This window comes from Phyllostomus discolor, chromosome 15, assembly GCF_004126475.2.
Source record: "Phyllostomus discolor isolate MPI-MPIP mPhyDis1 chromosome 15, mPhyDis1.pri.v3, whole genome shotgun sequence".
Lineage (NCBI taxonomy): Eukaryota > Metazoa > Chordata > Mammalia > Chiroptera > Phyllostomidae > Phyllostomus > Phyllostomus discolor.
In genome coordinates this window covers 17,295,329-17,309,195 of record NC_040917.2, presented here as the reverse complement: position 1 = coordinate 17,309,195, position 13,867 = coordinate 17,295,329, and positions in this window count along the sequence as shown.

Sequence of the window (13,867 nt, the reverse complement as noted above, 5' to 3'; positions counted from 1 at the left end):
GACTAATTTGGATGCTATTTATTCAAAAAAAAGAAAACGAAATCTTTACTATTCATAATCACCTATGTGGCGTGAAAGTTGTGAAAGCCTATGGGAAGAATTCTTGATTTCTGAGGCATCTACTTGAACACAGCGGCTGCGTTTGGGTGGAATCCCAGTTACACACGAAGCAGATCTGAGGATCTCCCAAGTGCCGTCTTCGAACATGACCTTGGCCTTCGATTCCTATTCATTCCCAGCCAGTGCTGTCTGAACTGGGGCGATATTACCGGTTTCTCACAAGTTGCCTCAGATGAAAATCTAATACAATGAAAAAGGAGAAAGTCCAGAAAAACCACGTTGTCACAGATCCCAAGCCATTGGAGATTCCTTTTATTTTCTTTGACTTCTTCTGTTGAATCTGCATCCCAGCCACCTGTCTGGGCTTTCGAACCTGTCCACCTCCCGTATCCATGCTGACTTCCTGTTCAGCTCCTCTCCTCCGGTGGGTCCTGCTTACAACCACGTGGGGGGCTAGGGCTCCCATACGGACCTCCAGCTAGCACTGTGGGGCGAGTTTTCTGCAGAACCCCACCCCCACGGCATGGTATTAAACAAAACATGTCATCGTCAGAGGAAACCTTGCATCTGGATTACTTTATTGAAGCCCAGTGGTGTTATTGAGGATAATGACAACTTTATGGACCAAGAGTGCTCCCTAAAGCAACGAAAGAGGCTGTCCGACCAAGAATTCCTGGGTCCACTTTCACAGGCGAAGGGCGGGGGTTTGGGGTGGGGGGGTTCCTGGCAATTTTTGAATAGCCCTTTTGTCCTTCCCTTCGGTCATCAAACTTTTAGAAAGATTGAGGCCTGCCCTTACGGAGCCCAGCTCTGAAATGGGGACGTTAAAAGCACTGTATTAAAAAATAATATTGACATGGCCTATTTTCATATTTTTCACAAGACCAAAAGTTAAAATACTACTTTGTCATTTGATCCAAGGCCTATGGCCACCCTGGTGATGACAGGGCTCTAGTCCCCGATGAAAAACGTCTCCTTCCCTGTTTTGGTAAATGGCTGACCTTCCATGGTAGATCATTGTCATGGCCATTACCTCCCGGCCAGTCTTGGTTGGGAACCTTGTTTCTTCTGAGACCTCGGCTCTTCCTGGAGGCCAAGGGGGTGGTCAGAGGATCTCGAGTTCTCCCTCACCTCCTGCAGCCTAATTCTCTGCCTCTCTTCAGCCTTGGCTGGGCCTTGCCTTTTTCCTACTTCCCCTCGTGAGTGATTAAGGTTCTGGCATTTTGCCTTCCGAATTTTTGGAGAGCTTGTCATGGCTCAGCACAGTGGTAACGATCTCATTTCATTTTCAAAATTATTTATGAGGACAATGGAATGGTTTTAATTTGACTCATCCACGGCCTTATGATTTTCCAGTAGATGGTTTTTTTGGTTTTTTTTTTTACCCTCTCATGGCCTTGTTTAGCAAAATCCCTGATTTGCCCTTGGCTAATTCAAAGAACAAGCAACTGAGATATTTTCAGGTGTTCTTAATCTCCAAGTTGGTGATAAATTATGTAGTTATTAAATAGACTTGTCTTGCTGCCAAGGGCAAAATAAATAAAGATGTTTGCTTCCACAGAGATAACCATATTTCTAGCCTTTTCTAAATCTTGCCTGGATCTGCAGGGCATTAGCACATTAAAGAAAATCTTCAGCAGTGACTAAAGGCCTCCAGCCCCAAGATCATCCTCATCCTACTTTAATCACAGCAGCTCCGTGGGGCCGGGGCTCAGAGGAGAAGCACATTTAGGGGAGGATTTATCGATGGAAAACAACTGAAGACAAGTTAATGGGACGAGTCAGACCATCCCGAGGTAACATAATAAAGTATTTGGGGGAAAATCACTATAATCCTGGGATTTGTTTTGAGTTGGTTGTATTGGCGGGTGGTTGTATATTGTTGCTTTCTGTTTGGTTTCTTTGGGGGCCTATACATTCCTCCAGATTCCAGGGCTCAGTGCTCTTCTTGTTGTAGACCCCTCAATAGATGGACCCTGCCCACTCTCCCTGTCTCCCAATGGCTGTTTAGCCAACCGCACCCCGCTTCTCCTGCTTTACTCCAAGGCCTGGAGATGTAACTTCCGTGATAGGTGGTTCGAGCCTGGGCCTGGAGAAAAATGACAAACTGGGGGCAACTTTCTTCAGACCTGTCCAGTTTCCTTCCTAAACCTCCCACGCTGGGAATGACAGTCTGGTGGGCAGTGTCCTGCAGGCTGGTGGCAGTGTAGGCTTGCATAACCTTTTTGCATAAAGTGTTTTTACAGTATGCATCCATAGGCTTATTTATTGCATTCATCCATTTGACCTCAGAATTCTTACTTTGGGAATTTATCCTAAGGAAAGCATCTGAAATAGAGCAAACTTTATTCACCGAGATGTTCACTTCTTCATTGTTTATGTTAGTACAAAACTGGAAGCAATCTGAGAGTCCAGCACGGAGGGAATTACCTGCATGTTGCCCCAGACCCACACTGTGGAATATTACACACCTTGTGAATGTGCTTTCACAAGGAGAAAGTGTGACTTGCGAGGTTACATAATATGTGAAGGATGCAGTGTGAGCTCAGTGCATATTCAAATTTGTAAAGAAGGAAATGCACAGCAGGGGAAATAAAGATTTGTTCTGGGTGATAGAACTGAGCAAATTTATTTTCTTTGTGTTGTTCTGCATTTTCCGAAGTCAATGTCACAAGCTTATGTAACTTTGCAAACAGAAAAAGAAGTTATGTGGGTTTTCACTGCTCCGGCCTAAGAGCGAGCAGATAGAAGAGCCACGTGGTCGCCCCCAGAGGCCTTCCCAAGAAGAGAAGCGAGGAGCCCACACCCTCAGCCTGGACCTATGGGCCCTGTGCTCTGTGGGCAGGAGACCTACTGAGACCCTGAGACTCGCCAAGTGTAGGAACGACCCCACCTGCAGGAGGGGCTTGAGCAGACTAGGAGGAGAGGGAGGGTCTCCACGTACAGGACTTTTGGGGTTGCCTTGGGTGTCAGGACGCTACTTGACATAGAAAAGCTAAGAGCATTTGAGCTCTCTACGGCACCTCAGTCATGTCTCCGTTCAGACTGAGCCCCTCCAAGCCAGCTCCGCTTCGCCTGGTGGGCCGAGGGTACAGGTGCCAGAGTCAGATTGCCTGTGTTCAGATCCTGGCCTCGGCGCTCAGCAGACGCGAGGCCTTGGGGAAGTGCCTTCCCATTCCTGAGCCTCAGTTTCCTCATGGGAAGTGGGGATCCTGATTGTCCCTGTTTTGTAGGGTTGTTCTGAAGATTCAGTCGACATAAAGTGTTTAGGGCAGTGCACAAAAAAACATTCAATTCCTATAGGCATTATTAATATCCAGTATTCATAGTGGTTGCTTTCAATTAGTGATAAAATATGAAATTATCTTTTTAAAAGATTTTATTTATTTATTTTTAGAGAGGGAAGGGAGGGAGAAAGAGAGAGAGAAACATCAATGTGCGGTTGCTGGGGGTCATGGTCTGCAACCCAGGCATGTACCCTGACTGGGAATCGAACCTGTGGCACTTTGGTTCGCAGCCTGTGCTCAATCCACTGAGCTATGCCAGCCAGGGCTGAAATTATCTTTACTATTAGTTTACTTGTTTACTACATGTTTCCCTCACTCATATGATTTTCATGTCTTGTTAATAAGTTGTTCAAACAGAGCCTGCTATTCCATGGGTGCTCAGTAAATAATGATTTGATGACGGAATGATCACACAGGTATCTGATAAGGACCAGGCCTCTCCCCTGGCGGTAAGGGCTGGCTGAGGCCAGCCTGGGGGGTTTGGACGCATCAGGAATATGCTGGCGGCCGGAGGGTGGCGCAGCAGAGGGGCGCGTGAAACAAGGGAACACGGCAGTGAGAGCCAGGGTCTCCAGAGTGGTGAGCAAGGAGCACAGTCTTGCGCTGCAGAAGCCCAAGCATCAAAGGGCCAACGAGACAACAGCAGGGAGCGTGGCTCTAACACAGAAGGTAGGGGAGGGGGGTCAGGGCCAGTGGTGGCGATGGCTGGCTTCCCTGGGATGCCCACCAAGGTCACGAGCAGACAGGCCAGCTCTGTGCTAAGGACAGAGTTCTTGACTGGAAGCACGGCTAGCACGTTGTTTGTGGAAACTGATCAGGGACTAACAGAATTTGAAAGAGTAGAAAACTTAAGTAGCCCCGGAAAAATGATTCCCAATCCCCTGTCCGATACTGCTTGCGTGAAATTTTCCCAGTCACTCCCACCATCTCCTTCAATGGTGTGTTGCTTTCACTGGCTTGAGTTTTGCATAATCTGGTCCAGGTCTACCCAGACTTGAATTGTGAACCGAACTTTCATCTCACAGGGTGGTGTTTCCTGACTTGGTGAGTCCAGCCCTGCGGAAGGAAAGGTAGACCGGTTCGACCGTGCTTCAAATGCCATTGGCAAAGCATTTTTTAAAAATTGTAAATCGATATATCCCTGCCTCCTTCAGGGCCCTGCACTGTAATTTCCCCAAACGGTTCTCCGATTCAGCTCCGTCTGTCTTTCTTTCTCTCTGTCACACACCGTTACTGTTTGTGCCGGTCCTTTCAAAGCCACATTTGTTATCTTAATCTTGAGGTTTTTCCACAGGATTACGTAGATTGCTGTTGTCTACGGTTGCTAACTTTTGAAAGAGTGGCTTTGTGTCTCATTTGTACCTCTGTCTCTGAGTCAGCACAGCGATACTAAGCCCCTAACTGTACAGTATCCTGGGGGTATTTTTAGTGATATCCTCTTTTCAGGTGACTCTTTTCCGTTTCTGGGTGACTAAATTCTGAAAATAATTTTCAGTTAACTTTAATTTTAAAATATGGTGTTCCAGAAAGCTGGTGGGAAGAAATACACACGTTTGTCACTAGCCCCCGAAGGCGAGAAGTGGATTGAGGAGGGGTTGGCCGACCTGGCGGCGTTACAGCCCACGTCTATGAGCGTGACTCAGCTAATGAGGTTGAGGAGCAGGACAAAGCCTTTCCTGTGACAAATACTGTCATTGCTTTATGTGCCCAGGTTTCAAGACGTCGGTCAGACTAGCAGGTGCACTATGACGTCATTGCCTGTGACTCATGCGGAATGCACCCTTTGCGTCCAAACCTTTTGTTTCAGCATAACTTCAACTTCCAAACTCTTGGCAGCAACGAGAGCCACGCACAGGCACGTACTCACTATATGGCCAACATCATGCTCTATATCCTCTCTTTTTCACGAAAGTTGCTTTAGACAGATTTTGACCTTGATCAAGAATGGCATGGAGTTCCAGAAAAACAAAAAACTGGAGCTGTAGTCAGGGAATTTTCCACTGAAATAACTCCTGTGCTAAATGACGGCAGGGAAAGGCCGTTCTTGGTGCTCTGCACATGGAAGGCACATTTCTTCCCTCTGAGAAAGGGCCAGGCGCCGAAGGGCAAAGCCGAGCTTTGCTCAGTGCCCTGTTATTTCCATGCCCAGTGCTGCGCCGGTAGGTGACCCCCGGTCCTGGGGTCGTGAGGGAGCCAGTTCCACCACCAGATGCCTCCCTGTGGCCGTCATCTCCGTAACCTCAGGCAGGCCAAGCCTCGGCAGCGACGGCGAACTTCCAGGTGTTCTAGCTGGATCCTACTTGTGATTCCTCGTGATGGGCAAGGCTCATCATACTCTTGCTCGCGTGTCCCGGGCTAAATCAGAACCTACCACATACATAGTCCTTAAGAACTGTTTGTAGAATTGAAGTTGTGGAAGCCACATTTTTCATACTCGTCAAGAGTGTTGAGTGATTTTCCCAAATTCAGCCGGATCGTACCCACCGGATCCCACGGTTTTGCTGCTGGCACCCAGGAAGGCCTGTTTTCCCCAGCTGCGGGTCCCAAAGCCCAACAGCCGTTGCTGGTGCTGCCACAGAGCTGTGAGGGCTTGAACAGCTTGGAGAACAGGCTTAAATGTGACGCGCTGCTCTATTTGGCCGTGTATAATGCGCACCCATGTTTTTGGCCCCAACTTTCAGGGAAAAAAACCTTTCATTTTAATTTTTTTAAAGATTTTATTTATTTATTTTTAGAGAGGGAAGGGAGGGAGAAAGAGGGAGAGAGAGAAACATCAATGTGCGGTTGCTGGGGGCTGTGGCCTGCAACCCAGACATGTGCCCTGACTGGGAATCGAACCTGCGACACTTTGGTTCGCAGCCTGTGCTCAATCTACTGAGCTACGTACGCCAGCCAGGGCTCGTTTTAATTTTTTAATTCAATCGTTTTAACTTATTTATATTTAGGAACAAAACCAATATATTGTATTCCATGGTATTTTGCACACGGATATTGTTATTGCTTTCTAGATTTACGCTATTAATGCATAAGCTTCAATAAAAGAATTAAAAATATTTATGGGAGCCCTGGCTGGCATAGCTCAGTGGATTGAGCGCGGGCTGCGAACCAAAGTGTCGCAGGTTCGATTCCCAGTCAGGGTACATGCCTGGGTTGCAGGCCATGACCCCCAGCAACCGCACATTGATGTTTCTCTCTCTCTCTTTCTCCCTCCCTTCCCTCTCTAAAAAAAAAAATAAATAAAATCTTTAAAAAAAAAACATTTATGGGAATATAGAATTAGTACTACCCGTGTACAATGTGCATCCCTATTTCCCCTAAAAAATCTGGGCCGAAAAGTGTGCATTATACACAGCAAAATACGGTAATGCTCAAGAGAAAAAGGAGAGGAAGTGGGAAGGAGCAGAATGGTGATAAAGGCTTAGGGTGTGGCCCGGAGTGGCATTTAAAATAAATACAATAAAACTTATCCTGTAATCAGTAAACAGCAATATAATTAGAATTTTTCCCCTATTTACTTCCTTTAACATGCAATGGGGGGAAATGAAGACAAAAAACCCAAGGACCGCATCACACAGATGGTTCTCAAGTTATTATTTCCCCCCTGATGTTGTTTACAAGAAGAGACGCATTTAACAAAACGTGATTCACAGATTCCGGTGAGACCGGCGGCTGCATCTGGGAAGGAGAGAGGAAAACAGTGGAAAGAACACTCCGATCATAAGCTTTTATGATGCGCATTATTATGCCTCATTAATTAACCCAACCACTGTCCCGGTGACGTCCTGGGCTCGCTTCACAGGAAAAAATTAGTCTGGATTGCCAAGTCAAACAGACAATTACAGGAAGATCGAATTATGCCTACATCGCATTCTACAGGGGCACCACGCCAAACTCATGTCAGATTCCTAAGACGGGGATATCCTCCCTGAAAACAGCCCCGAACAACCGACGTCACGAGCGGTTTGACGTCTGCACAGAGGATGTGTCGGTCCTGCCTGAGCTTCCTTTCTCAGACCCGCATAATAGGCCGAGAGGCGGCTTTCTGAGCATCGCATTCCCTGACACACGCCAGCTGGCTGCACCCTTTGTTATGTCCCATGAAACACAATGTGGCGGGGAAGACACCCCACCTCGTGCACCCCCGTCGCCCATCCTGGCTGGCAGCTGTCACAGCCCTGCGAGGACAGCTCGGACGTGCAAAGAGAACAATGGGAGCTCCTAGCGCTGGCTTTCCACCGTGGAGCCCTTGGTCCTGTCCGTGATCTCGAGGCAAGCTTTTCCGTTTGTTGGAGAGTGGCCGGAGCAGACACAAAGCCCACACCGGGTTTCCAGGCTCTGCTGTCCCAGAATGTGTAACGTTTCCAACACTAGCAACAACAGCCCGCTGGGGTGAGTGAGGACAATCAACAAGGATGCCTTCAAGTAGTGTGATTTTTACCAGTGGTCCAGGACTCGGCAAGGACAGTAAAAACTGCATCTTACAACCACGAGCGAGGGAAAAGTTTTAGGATTTCCGTTTGGATGCCTGGATGCATCTTGGAGAGAAAGCTGCTGCCTCAGTCCCATTCCTCCTTTGTGATCATGGGTGCCTGCATTACTTCCCCATTAGCTAGACAGTCCCCAGATCCGAGCCTTCCACTCCTGTTTTCTAGCAGATGTGTTGACTGGACATAGACACCATTTTGGAGGGTCCTTCCTCCACTGGCTTGGCATTCCTTACACAGCCACTGGGCACAAGATACTTTTTGAGGGGATACCGAATAGTTTATTTTCTTCAGGCCTTCCCAGTGGACACCTTCTGTGTTGCTGTCCCCCACCTCCCCCCACCCCGACCTCCGCTGCCCAGGTCTGTGCCCAGACCTTTCCTAGTCTTTCTCTTTGCACTTTCTTTGGGTGACCTCCCGCGCTTCCCGATCCTCGGCTTCTGCTTGTTGAGGAGCCCACGTTTGAGTTTAACACTGGAGACCTATCTCACTCCGGCTGCAACCTGTTGATGCTCTTTATTCTGGACACCTAAAGGTTTCACAAAATGAACTCCAAAACACAAATAGTTTTCACCCTCGACATAGCTGCTCCTTTCATGTAGCCCCCTGCTCCGTGGACAGTGCTGTTGACTCTGTCTCCTGCACATTTCTTGGGTCTGTCCAGTTGTTTATACCTCCCCGCTGCTGCTTCCTTCGTCCGCATCACCAGCATCCCTCCTGTGGGTGGCAGCCGTACCTCTGATGATACGCCTGATGACGTCTCCGCCCCCCACCCCCGGGGAGCCCTGGGGCCCTTTGCAGAATGTGCACCCTCCTCTGTGGTTTGGCACTGCTGAGTGCCCGGGCTGGCATTTCACCTGGGGACAGCATCTCACATGCCAGCCCTTCTGAGTTTCTCGTGGTTCCCAGTCACGTCATATTCTCTCTCATCGGTGGGCTTTCCTTCTCTAGTGCCCATTACCCACACTGCCCCTCTGACTTTTGTTTCTCCACTCAGATGTCTCCCCTGGGCCACTGCCGTCCCTCTGTGGCCGTCACCAATTCCTTCCTCCCTGTCTGCATGTGCTGTCCCACCCTTTAAGAGGAAGAGTCTGTTTGCTTCCCACTTACGACTTTCCGTAAGACCGCAGAGTCCACATCGGACAAGAACTAGAAGCTGCCACCTTCTCCCTCTGCAAAAGCCAGCTGACATAAAAGTTCAGCTCCCTCGAGGCCTCCACGGTGTGGGGAATCCCAGGCTAGGTGTGGAGCAACCACACGGAGGAGAACCAAGGAACCCGGGCCACCGTGATAACCTTGACCCCAGACACACGACTCCCCTTATATTGCTCCAGCCTGCTGCCACAGCTCAGGCCATTCGGTGGATGTCCAGACATGGTGGGGTGGGGAGGAGCCCTCCCCACTGCACTCTGAGTTCTCGATCCACAGAAGCATAAGCGTAATAAATAGCTGTTATGTTCACGTACTAAGTCTGGAAAGGTCTTTTGTGGCATGCGTGACTAAAATGCCCTCCAAATCGGGCCTGGCTACTCCTCCCCGCAGTCCTCTTGGTGTGTCTGTGGGTCTCTGGCATATTGCTATTCCACTCCAATCTCCAAAAGAAAGATTTTTTTCTCTGTATGCCTGCCTGGCCCCAATTTTCTCTCTTCAAGCATGTGGAAATTCATTATAGTAATAGCTTGGAGAATCCTTTTGGAGAGAGACTGTCTGTGTTTGTAAAGGCAAGTTTCTGAGCCTCCTGAGAAATAAGACTTTGTTATCAAAAATAAAGGCGTGTGGGGATGATGGTTAAGCTGAAGGTGTAATGGGGGAGGAAGATCATTTGGAGAGAATGCAGGGGACCCCAACCTGTGAGGCAGGGGACCCTGTGGGGGGGGCAGCCCGTGGACACTGCCCACTCAGAGATGACTAAGGCACATTTTTAAATGCACAATTGGACCTTGTGTTAGGTTCTCACGTGCAACATGTTCTTCCTCCCTTGCCCATCTCCCCAGCTCCACACCGCCAGTAAAGCTTCCTTTATCACAAGTGTTTCTGCAAACGGGATAGTTTTGTGTGAATCGTGGACTCTGTCTCAGAGACTAACAGAATATCGTCCCCAAAGAACATGACAGAAACTGAGAGGAGGGCCTCGGACATTCACTGGACTTGGAACCGGGGTTTCAAGATAAAATCACCCAGATCCCCAGGGGCCAGGAGAGAAACTGATTTGTGCATTTGCGGTTACCTGTGCATTCCCAGCACCCAGCATGGCGTCTAGCACACTGTAGTTTCAATAAGCATTTGCTGAGCACACGGCTGAGTGACTGGAAGAAAGACACAATGAAAGACTGATTTGCAGGAGGAAGTGTGCCTGCTGTAGAACCTGTGGGCTGTGGCAGAGCAGCCTGAGAGCTAAAATCAGGGGATGTGTTGGAGTCTCCTTCTTCAGGGACGATGGGCAAATTGCTCTTCAACTCAGCTTCCTCACCTGCAGAGTAGAAGCAGTCGTCATGCCTGTTCCCAAGCCTCAGCAGACACCCAGGAGAGGCCGCTGCTCCCCCGTTGCCCAGGACAGCAGCAGCCCGTACGGGACGGGAGGGAGTGTTCTCAGGCCCTCAGTGGGGACGGAGAGGGTGGGGTCAGAATGCATGGGAGGTCACAGGGCTGGGCTCCATGGCTGTCACCAGGAATTTGTTCAGTCACGTTCACGCAAAGAGCTTTCTTTCATGCATTCAGCCCCAGAATAAGAAAGCTAGGAATCATCGCTAGTTTAGATGCATGTGTGTGTGTTTTTCGTTTTTGACGTTCTAAATCTGGGAGACAGAGGGACGTGGGGAGATGAAAGGATGATAGCCTCAGATAAGTCATCTAAAAAGATGACAGGCAAAGAGAACGGACATTAGCCACGAAGCGTTGTTGAAAACGAGTAGTGGGTTCATGGGTGTCATTGTATCTTTGCAGTGGGACCAAAAAAGGTGAAGAAAGAGACAGGGAAGAATTTTCGCCGTTCAGGTACACAGGTTCTGATGCCCAAGTGGCGGCTCCAGAAAATGCATTTTCCTTCCAAACTGGACTCCTCCCCCAAGGACCCCCCACTAACTAAGAGAAGCCATGTCCCCGTCCGGCTGATAACCAGCAAGCACACTTGTTTTCCTCTTCTCTGCCCTTTGCACCTTGCCCTCCCTGGTCAGGTGGCTTAGACTTCCATTTTCATCCTCCCTGTAAAACGGTGGTGAGAATCCTTTGGCACATGCTTGAGACCCCAAGAAATAGCCCCACCGCATTAAGCTGATTTGTATCTCCAGTCTTTGGTGACATGGAAAACGAATTCCACTGATTTCTGCTCTAGTCTTTATTATTTCTTTTCTTCTGCTGACCTTGGGCTTCATTGGCTCATCTCTCTGGTTATTTTTAAGGCAAAAGCCAAGGTCATTGATGCGAGACTCTTCTTTTCTCATAAAGATGTTAAATGCTGTAAATTCCCCTCTCAGCACCACCCAGTTGGCATCTTACACGTTTTGGTGCGTTACACTTTCATTTTCATCCCGTTCAAACTGCTTTTTATTTATTTTCTTGATTATTCCTTTGACTCATGGGTTATTTTGAGCCCGTTATGTAATTTCCAAACATTTGGAGGCTTTCCACATGTCTTTCTGTCCTTGATTTATAATTTCATTCCATTGTAGTGAGAGACCATTCTTTGTATGATTTACGTCTTTCCATGTATTGAGACTTGCTTTATGGCACAAATTATGGTCTATCTTAGTCTATGCTTCGTGTGCGTTTGGAAAGTTTTACTTTGTTGTTGCTGGCTGAAGTGCTCTACGAATGTCAAATAGGTGAACTTGGTCAGCAGTGTCGTTCCAAGCTCCCGTATCCTTACCGATTTCCTATTATTGGGAGAGGGCTGCTGGAAGACCTCACCATTCGTGTGGATGCATCTATTCCTTCTTTCAATTTTGCCTTCTATCAAATTTTGCTTCATGAAATTTGAATCTCTGTACTAAATGTTTGGGATTGTTATAGCCTCTTGATGAGCTGATCCCTTACTAATTCCCAAATGACCCTTCTGTTTTCAGAGTAATATTCTTTGTTCTGAAACCTATTTTGTCTGTTGATGTAGCCACTCCAGCTTTCTTTAGATTTTCCCTTCCTTTACCTTCTTCATGTGTTTGCATTTCGAATGGATGTCTTATAGGCGCCATGTGGTTTTGTCTCACTTTTTAAAATATAATCTGACAACCTCTGGGTTTTCATGAAAATATTTAGACCATTTGCATTTAATGTGGTTAAAGTTGAGTTCAGATCTGCCATTCTGCTCATTGCTTTTCATTTGTTCCATTTGCTGTTTATGCTTTTTTATGTTTGGTGCTCTTTTGTATTAATTGAGTATTTCTCTGAATTCCATTTTATTCCTCTTTGGCTTCGTAGTATAACTCTTACGTTATTGTTGTTTTAAGTAATGGTTCCAGGGTTTATAATACTCATATTTAAATCTAACCCTTCCAGTAACTCTATTCTACTTAATTTCTAGTACAGGAACCTCCCAAGAGAGCATTTTTCTCTCCAATTGCTGGAGACATCTAAAAGCAAATTGAGTCCGCTCAGCTATCATAAGTCAGTTGAGGTCCATATTTGCCACCAAATGCTTTTTGAATTTTGGAAAAACAGACGCAGGACTATGGATCCATGTGCAGTTTAAGGTCCTAGGAGTAAGGTTCCCTAGGGTACAGGGAGGCTCTAGATCTGGGGAGTCTGTTCCCTAACTGGTACGTGTGCGATCTTTGCTCGAGGATATTGTGGATTCTGTTCACTCTTGAGGCTCTTTGAAAAAGATGCCAGATCACCGTTGAGCTGACACGCTGGCTCTAGCCTGACTGAGCTGCAGTCACGCCAGTGAGATAAAGCCCACACATCTCACATAATGACTGTTTAAAGAAAAATCAGGCCCTGGCTGGCGTAGCTCAGTGGATGGAGCACGGGCTGCGAACCAAAGTGTCGCAGGTTTGATTCCCAGTCAGGGCACATGCCTGGGTTGCAGGCCACGGCCCCCAGCAACCACACATTTATGTTTCTCTCTCTCTCTCTTTCTCCCTCCCTTCCCTCTCTAAAAATATATAAATAAAATCTTTAAAATATATATACTCAATAAAAAAAAGAAAAATGAGAAAGAAAGAGCGAGAGAGAGAGAAGGAGGGAAAGAAGGGAAGGTCTATCGGATTGGCCTGCACAGGGGGCTGAGCTAGGGATGCAAACGGAAGACCAATGACAGTCAGGCAAAGTGGACTCATTCGTAGCAGAAGGGAGATGCGGCTGCAGTCCATTGCTTATCGCGGACCAAGGCTCCGTGAGCCCTGGTACAGTGGACCCTGGGTGACGCTCATCAGATCGGTATCCATCCTCCGCTCTTTGGTGAGGAAGCATTTCTCAATGGGACAAGAAGTTTGGTCCTTGAAGGCTCAAGACTGGGGTGGGGCCAGGCCTGCCCCCGGGAGGAGGTGAACACAGCCAGTGGATCCTGAGCACACTGAGAGGCATGGCAGCTGCCAGTTTTGCAAAGTGTTTATTTGGGCGAAGGGAGTCACGAATGAATACATCATTGTTAAACCTCTCCTAAGAAAACCGCTGGATAATGCTGGGGTATCTATTTTTAGATAAAAGTTGGGACCTCACAGTCTGTTGTCAGCTACTGGTAATATTTTACACTTGGCACCCAGATGATGCGCAGATTTCCCTTAAAAGCAATAGCTCATCCATTTCCTAGAATATGTGACTCGGCTTCCTCTGGAAGGTGACCTGCTGATTTTGACTCATGACCTTGCTCATGAATGTCACACAGAGACTCCTAACCCAATATTTTCATTTCCCATTAGAATGGAAACCTCCTTCTTGCAGTTGAATGCTTTCCCTTAGGTCACAGAGGTGGCTTGGCCTAGAAGCCAGCACCAGAACCAACACCATTGTTCTTCTGGGCCACTGCCTGGCTTCCCCGCCTCCGTGGGCAGTGATGGTGCTGGCCTGCATCCAAAAACGACGCGTCGGCAATCCTCTTTG